The sequence below is a fragment of the Trichechus manatus genome, unplaced genomic scaffold, assembly GCF_000243295.1.
Source record: "Trichechus manatus latirostris isolate Lorelei unplaced genomic scaffold, TriManLat1.0 scaffold00060, whole genome shotgun sequence".
NCBI classification, from domain to species: domain Eukaryota; kingdom Metazoa; phylum Chordata; class Mammalia; order Sirenia; family Trichechidae; genus Trichechus; species Trichechus manatus.
In genome coordinates this window covers 7,084,011-7,090,958 of record NW_004443996.1, presented here as the reverse complement: position 1 = coordinate 7,090,958, position 6,948 = coordinate 7,084,011, and the positions used below count along the sequence as shown (strand labels likewise).

At 39.3% G+C, this 6,948-nt stretch overlaps 1 pseudogene; it reads right to left on the bottom strand.

Moving 5' to 3' along the window:
• Positions 1–6,126: 6,126 nt before the first annotated feature.
• Positions 6,127–6,616, bottom strand: LOC101351156 (60S ribosomal protein L26 pseudogene; annotated as a pseudogene).
• Positions 6,617–6,948: the final 332 nt, after the last annotated feature.

The following is a 6,948-nucleotide window of genomic DNA, read 5'->3' as shown; positions in this document are numbered from 1 at the left end:
GGGGGTGGGAAAGCATAAATCGCTGGTTACCTGTTGTTCTGTCTCCTGCTGGGAGCTCAGTGAAGCTCCTTTCCTATATTCCCTGTAGGCTGATCTCTGACAGGAGTCCAAGATGGTGAATCCATGCTGTGTTACCTGATAGGGGACTTCTTCTTGTATCCCTCCTCACTCTCTCTTCTCTGTCAGTTTATTATTCCATTTGGTGCTTGGCTGAGTTCTTTATCTCTTCATTTGTTGCTTAGGGTTTCAGGATTGATGTTTGTCTCTGTTTGACTTAGTTTTTTGGGTCTTTGCTGTAGAGCGATGGCGTGGTGCTTCTGTCTATAGTTCCATGTTACCTGGAAGTCTCTCCTGAAATTTTGATGAATATTATTATTATTTAAATCTAACAATGCAAACAAAACAAATCAATTGTTAGAAAAGCAAAGAAACAGGTAATACATTTAAAACATTTTTCTGAAATATTTAAAAAGATTCATCCTTTGTGTCTATTTTCATTTCTATAGCATATTCAAAGGAAATAATTATACACCAGAAATTACTATATCCTTAAAAAGAATAATATAAACAAGAGGTTTTGCAAAGCCAAGAAGTGGCTGGTGCATTTTTGGTATGAAAAATTTAATATAGCTCTTCCCTTAAGACTAAAGTGTGGTGAAACAATAGAAGTTTCCAGTGTGGAGAAGGAAATAGAGACCAAAGCTAGATTAATAAGCACTTCGTTGTGCAATATGATGTCATGGACAAGTTATTCACATCCCATTTTAGCCTTCAGGACTGGCTAACTAACAACTCTTTCTAGGTGATACCTGCTGCCATTGAGTCAATTCCGACTCATAGTGACCCTAAAGGACAGAGTAGAACTGACCCATAGGGTTTCAAAGGAGTGGCTGGTGGATTCAAACTGCAGACTTTTTGGTTAACAGCCAAGCTCTTAACCACTGTACCACCAGGGCTCCCTTCTCTAAGTGATAGAGAAATAAAATTGCTGAAAGCACCACCTATATAAGGCACTAAAAAAAAAGTCTCTGAAATGATGCTTCTCCATGCAAACTGAAGTGGTTTGCTGAGACAGTCCTTTTTCTAATTTAGTAAAATTTACAGGATATTCACACACAGAGAGAAGCTTAAATTCATCCATTCTGACAAATAGATGGAGAGATGGTTTGGATTCACTGGACAGCAGTTCCATTTCTGCATTACTTTTTATGTTTAAATATAACTCAGAATTAACATTTTTTAAATAATGTTTTATTGTGTTTTAGGTGAAAGTTTACACAGCTAATTAGGTTCCATTTAACCATTTTTATACACATTGTTCAATGACATTGGTAACATTTTTCACATTCTCATTATTTCCATCCTGTTTGGTCTGTTTCCATTAATCCAGCTTCCCTGTTCCTTCTTATCTTCTCATCTTTGCTTTAGGGTAAATGTTGACTGTTCCATCTCATATAGTTGAATATTGAAGGGAGCACAGTACTCACGGTTGATATTGTTTATTTTATAAGCCAGTCTATTATTTGGATGAAAGGTGACCTTCAGGAGCGGCTTCAGTTCCATGTTCAAAGAGTATCTTTGGCCGATATTTTCAGAGGTTTCTCTAGTCTCTATCTCTCTAGTAAGCCTTACGATTTTTAGAAATTTGAGTCTTGTTCTACAATTTTCTCCCATTCTATCAGGGACCTTCTATAGTATCCCTGGTCAGAACAGTTTGTAGTGGTAGCTGGGCACTATCTATTTCTTCTGGTCAGCTAGATGAGGCTGTGGTTCATGAGGGCTATTAGTCTTGTGAACTAGTTTCTTCTTTGAGTCTTTGGATTCCTTCATTCTCTTTTGTTCCAGATGAGTAGGCTCCAATATTTGTATCTTAGATAGTGTCTTAGGCTGGGTTCTCTGGAGAAGCAAAACCAGTAAAGCATATAAATACATACAGAGAATTAGATTTATATCAAGGAAATGGCTCACTCGGTTGTAGAGGCTGGAATGTCCCAAGTCCATGGGTCAGAATAGAGGCTTCTCCTGATTCACATAGATGCAGGGGCTGCCAAATTCAAGATGGGCAGGTCAGACATTAGGGCTCTAGCTCACAGGCTTTGAAGATTGATGAATCCCAAGATTGGCAGGCAAGACAGAAGGTAAGCTGCTAACTCAAGTCCCAAGAACCTGAGGTCAAATGAACAGGAGCCAGCTGCAGGATGTAGCAGGAGCATAAAGCCTCCAAGCCTTGCCAGAACATCTACTTATATTCGATGCAGGCCACACGCCCAAAGAAACTCCCTTTCAGCTAATTGGCTACTCACGTAGATCCCATCATGAGGGTGATCACATACTGAATCTCAACAGGGAAGTGATCACAACATTATGCAACTGCCAAAACACTGAGAATCATGGTCCAGCCAAGTTGACAAATAATCTTAACCATCACAGATGGCCACTTGTAAGCTTTTAAGACCCCAGACACTACTCATTGAACTAGAATGTAGAACACTATCTTCATCAACTATGTTATGCCAATTGACCAAGTTGTCCCATGAGACCATGGTCCTAAGCCTTTTAACACAGTAACCCAATCCCGCAAGGCATTTGGATATGTCTAGGAAGTCTCCATAACTGTGCCTCCTATGTACTTTATTAGATATATGAATATATATGTAGCACACAGAAACATGTATACAGGTGCCTATAGATACACCTATATATGCACGCACATGTACTCACGTATGCCTTCCTATGCACGTATACACATACGTATCTACCTATGTAAACACACACATATCTTTTGGATGTTATTACTGTTGTTGCAAAATTTTATGTTATAGCACTTTCTTAGTTATCTAGTGCTGCTATAACAGAAATACCACAAGTTGACGGCTTTAACAGACAACAATTTATTCTCTCAGAGTCTAGGAGGCTGGAAGTCAGAATTCAGAGTGCCAGCTCAAGGGGAAGGATTTCTCTTTATCAGCTCTGGGGGAAGGTCTTGGCATCAATCTTCCCCTGGGTCTAGTATTTTCTCAGTGCAGGGAACCCAGGTCCAGAAGGACATGTTCCACTGCCATCTCTTTTTTCATGGTGGTAAGAAGTCCCTCAACTCTCTGCTCGCTTCTCTCTTTTATATCTCAAAAGAGATTGACTCGAGATACAACTAATCCTATAGATTATGTCCTGCCTCATTAACATAACTGCCTCTAATCCTGCCTCATCAACATCATTTTGTTACGTGAGGTCGAGTTGGTTCCGACTCATAGTGACCCTATGTACAACAGAAGGAAACACTGCCCAGTCTGCACCATCCTCACAATTGTTGTTATGCTTGAGCCCATTGTTGCAGCCACTGTGTCAGAACATCTTATTGAGGGTCTTCCTCTTTTTTGCTGACCGTCTGCTTTACCAAGCATGATGTCTTTCTCCAGGGACAGGTCCCTCGCCATCCTTGCTTCTAAGGAGCGTTCTGGCTATATTTCTTCCAAGACAGAGTTGTTCGTTCTTCTGGCATCTTCACCAACATCATAATTCAAAGACATCAATTCTTCAGTCTTCCTTATTCATTGTGCAGCTTTCACATGCATATGAAGTGATTGAAAACACCATGGCTTGGGTCATGTGCACCTTAGTCCTTAAAGTGACATCTTTGCTTTTTAAAACATTAAAGAAGTATTTTGCAGCAGATTTGCCAAATGCAATGGGTTGTTTGATTTCTTGACTGCTGCTTCCATGGGCATTGATTGTGGATCCAAATACAATTAAATCCTTGACAACTTAAATCTTTTCTTCATTTATCATGATGTTGCTTATTGGTCCAGTTTTGAGGATTTTTGTTTTCTTTATGTGGAGGTGTAATCCAGAGTGAAGGCTGTGGTCTTTGATCTTCATCAGTAAGTGCTTCAAGATCTCGTCATTTTCAGCAAGCAAGGTTGTGTCATCTGCATATTCAAGTTGTTAATTAGTCTTCCTACAATCCCGATGCCATGTTCTTCTGCATAGAGTGCAGCTTCTCAGATTATTTGTTCAGCATACAGATTGAATCATTATGGTGAAAGGATACAGCCCTGATGTACATCTTTCCTGACTTTAAACTATGCCCTCTCCCCTTGTTCTGTTTGAACAACTGCCTCCTGGTCTATGTACAGGTTCCTCATGATCACAATGACGTATTCTGGAATTCCCATTCTTCGAAATGTTATCCATAATTTGTTATGATCTGCACAGTCAAATGCCTTTGCATAGTCAATAAAACACAAGTCAACACCTTTCTTGTATTCTCTGCTTTCAAGCCATGATCCATCTGACATCTGCAATGCTATCTCTCGTTCCATGTCCTCTTCTGAATCCAGCTTGAATTTCTGGCAGTTCCCTGCTGATATGCTGCTGTAACTGCTTTTAAACGATCTTCAACAAAATTTTACTTGTGTGTGACATTAATGATACTGTTTGATAATCAACATCATAGAGGTTTGGACTTACAACACATAAGATAATTACATCAGGTCACAAAATGAAGGATAACCACTCAATACTGAGAATCATGGCCTAGACAAGTTAACATACATTTTTGGGTGACACAAATCAATCCATAACAGACATTAACCAAAATTTTCCCTTATTCTTGCATACTTCTTGGTGTCTTCATTTACCTTATTCAAGTTGTGCAGACTTCACCCATATTGGGTATTGCCTTTCCCATTACTCAAAATGAAAACTGTCTACTGTTTAGCAAATGATTCCTCCTCCAACCCCCTCCCATCCCTAGTAAGCATCAAAGAATATTGATTTCTGTGTGTATACCTAGTCTTGACTTTTATAAAAGTTAGACCATGCAATTTGTCGTTTTGTGATTAACTTATTTCAGTCAGCATGATATCCTCCAAATAGATCCATGTTATAAGATGTTTCACAACTCATCATTATTCTTTACAGTTGCGTAGTAGTCCAGTGTATCTATGTACCACAATTTGTTTATCCATTCATCTGTTGATGGGTACTTAGGTTGTTTCCATTTTTTGCTACTGTGACTAATGTGTCAATGAACATAAACGGGCATATGTCAATTCATGTCACTGCTTCTTTATCTCTAAGATATGTACATAGGAGTGGGATTACTGAAACATAAGGTATTTCTATTTCTAGCTGTTAGAGGATGCAGCATACTACTTTCCATAGTGGTTGTGCCATTTTACAATTCCAGCAGCATGTATAAGAGTTTCAATCTCCCCACAACCTCTCCATTGTTTGCTGTTTTGTGTTTTTTTGATCAGCGCCATTTTTTGCAGGGGTGAGATGGTATCTCATTGTAGTTTCAATTTGCATCCCACTGATGGCTATTGATGGTGAGCATCTTTTCATGTGTTTGTGCTGTCCAATGAATTACTTGTTATGGCTCTTTTAGCCATGGTCTTTGTGACTCTCCCACAATGATTGAATGGGACTATGCAAATAAGGTATATGGAACCTGTGATGGTTGGGGTTATGTGTAAACTTGGCTAGGCCATGATTTCTAGTATTGTGTGATTGTCCTCCATTTTACGTGTTGTGGATCCTGACCTCTACAAGTTGATGAGGCAGGATTAGTATAAGCTGCGTCATGAGTTGCAGCCTTACAAGATGGTGTGACTCAAGCCCCACATTTACTAAAGGTATACCCTTCCTTGGGGTGTGGCCTGCATCAAAAAGCAAAACAGCCACTATTTTTTCTGTAAGTTCTTCCTTCAAATGCAAATCTTTTGTTCTCTAAGCAGTTCTAAGTGATTCTGCATGTCTTTTCAAATGCAAATCTGGATGGAGCTCTGGTTTTCAACCTAAGCCCCCACTGTATACACAGGGCTACTGTATTCAAACCAACAGCCTGTATTTCCCTCGGGCAAATCCTAGTTCCACTTTTAGCATATCAAATCAAGTATTGGCTGAAAGCGGAGTTATACGCTCTCAGTAATCTATAATACCCAATATTCATTTCTACCATACATTTAGGTCTGCTTTACAACACTAGGTATAAGAGATATTCAGTATCTGTAGTACATTCAAAATAAACACATAATCCTAAACACGTAACCCTAAACACATAACCCTCTTTATTTTTTTTTTTCATTTTTGCAGTTTTTAATGGAAGTTGTATATAAGATTATTTTACTCTTGCATCTTCTTAATTGTTTATTCCTTGTATTTGACCTTTTCCTTTCCTACTTGGTGAGATTTGGCTTTATGTTGGAGAATCTTTTTTCAGTCTTTGTCCAGTGTTAGCCTAGTGATAACCATCTTGCTGGGGTGAATGTCCACATGGGCAGTTGTGCCATTTAGCTTTATCTTATTGCACCCGTTCAATGTAGATGACATATTTCTTCCTGTAAACCTGGACTACTTTGCCAATTTGCTGACCTTTGTAGTGTCCTCACACAAACTGAACTTCATCATCTTTTCAGACGGGCATGAACCAAACATTGTATTTCTGTCTCAGTTCCTTGTAGACAGGGGAAAGCATAATCTTCCTGCGAATGTGGGAAGGTGCATTGAAATGTCTTTTGCAGTTTTTGCTCAGGTCAAAAGGCACAAAGAGATTGAACTTCAATTTGGCAACTGCCACTTCTTCAGTGATGGCCACAAAAGGGAAAAGATACATAACCCTCTTTAAAGTATTCTAGTTGCATCTTCTCTTCTCCACACTTTAACTATCTTCCCATTCATATGCATATGGACTTGGGCCTCTGGCTGGGTGGAACCACCAGACCCTGGCCTACTATCAATCATCCTGCTTATCTGGCCTGGCTTTGGCTCCAGGCCCCTTCAGTTGCAGTTTTCAGCAATTACATGTAACAACAACCAAAGTAACCATCTAAGAATCAAAAGTTTCACTTCCCAAGCCCATTCATTCCTTCTCTTACAAAGTCCCATGCTTTCATGAGTCTGGAGGCATTGCAAAGAATCTCACTTCTGACACCAACTATAAAAACG